This window comes from Brassica oleracea, chromosome C9 (assembly GCF_000695525.1).
Source record: "Brassica oleracea var. oleracea cultivar TO1000 chromosome C9, BOL, whole genome shotgun sequence".
NCBI classification, from domain to species: domain Eukaryota; kingdom Viridiplantae; phylum Streptophyta; class Magnoliopsida; order Brassicales; family Brassicaceae; genus Brassica; species Brassica oleracea.
In genome coordinates, this window is record NC_027756.1 from 35,784,946 (window position 1) to 35,786,388 (window position 1,443).

A 1,443-nucleotide genomic window follows, 5' to 3' on the forward strand; every position below is an offset into this window, starting at 1 on the left:
ATAACATATCATGGACTTGTAACATGACAAAGGGAAAAATGTTAGCAAAAGGGATGAAGAATTTTGAAGCATACTTCTCTATTTTCACTCAGGTAAATTCTCAAAATCATACCAGAAGCTTTCTTCACCAGACGTTTCTTCATGATCCGCGCCTTTGAGACACAATACAAAATTGTAAGCTTAACAATATGGCACTTTAAAAATAGAACATAACAAATATCTTGAAGGCTTTACATAAAAAAATCGATATTAACACTTAAAATGTGACTCTCTTGAAGAATCTCATTTTACACGTTAATGGGAGATCGTGTGATGCCACAAACACCCATGATAAAGCTTAAATACTGAGGAATCTGATCACAAAGCACCACAAAAGCGGATAGCAATACAAAATAGAAATACAAATCTCTTGAAAGACCACATCAAAGAGATACTTCTCTCACCAGCTTCCCGTCAAAATCACTTGACAACTCGTTTACATAGAGACTTATGTTCTTTCTCTTTTAATTAACAACATCATCGGCCCATGGATCTAAACTCGACCTCACGCTACAATAAGAGAATTATCAGTAACAGTTTACGAACAATATATCATTAGTGGATCAACATGGTGTCACCACTTTTTAATAGATACAAATCCTAACCTGCTTGGATTGTTTCATGGATATATACTATTCCAACATATGTCTTCCCTCCAACGTACCTCTGTTTTGAAGTGATGTTAATGGGTCCATATACTTGTTGAAAGTTATTCTGTAAAACTCATTTTACTCCACTGTTGTCACCTCCTTAGAGTCCCGAATCTGCAACAAATAGAAATATACTCTTTAATTGATTCCATAATTTTGATTCTGAGCGTACATGTACATGAGATACATAGAGCAGTCCTAAATCCTTACCCAACTTGGTTGCGTCTCATTACTAAGCTTCCACTCCCAGTATTGCTCAACGACCTTCTTGGACTTCTTTTTTCTCGGTTATACGTAAAAAAAGTCGTGACCTTCAAGCCAATGATCCTTAAACATCTAGCTATTCCCTGATTCGGATCAATATACTTTTCTGATGCTTATCAATATAACTATCAGAAAATGATAAGAGAAGAAGCTATACCTCATTGCTGCTACATGATTTCAAGTACGTGTAGGAGCAATAAGACTCTCTCAGCAACTCTGGGATCAGCGAAGACAAAAAACACAAAAAAAAAACCATGAGCACAGCCAATGGCTCGATCCTTCAATGAGCATCACTTCTAAAACCTTACTGAAACTCTGACACTGCAAGAAAACATATTTTTTACTAGGGCAGTATTCGTTGTAAATTCGTCGTAAACGGGGTGTTACGAAGAATTAACGTCGAAAGACGTTTCGTTGTTAAACGTCCGTCGTAACGGAGGTTTCGTCGTAAACGACTCGTTCCGTTTACGCCGAAATATATTCCTAGTAA

The 1,443-nt window shown here is 36.7% G+C and overlaps 1 long non-coding RNA gene across 1 annotated transcript; it reads right to left on the reverse strand.

Moving 5' to 3' along the window:
• Positions 1–202: 202 nt before the first annotated feature.
• Positions 203–1,317, reverse strand: LOC106317456. The gene is made up of 4 exons (XR_001265142.1): positions 1,111–1,317; positions 900–1,025; positions 645–803; positions 203–549 (listed from the first exon to the last, which is right to left on the reverse strand). It is a non-coding gene; the product is annotated as an uncharacterized LOC106317456 (long non-coding RNA).
• Between the last annotated feature and the right edge of the window lie 126 nt (positions 1,318–1,443).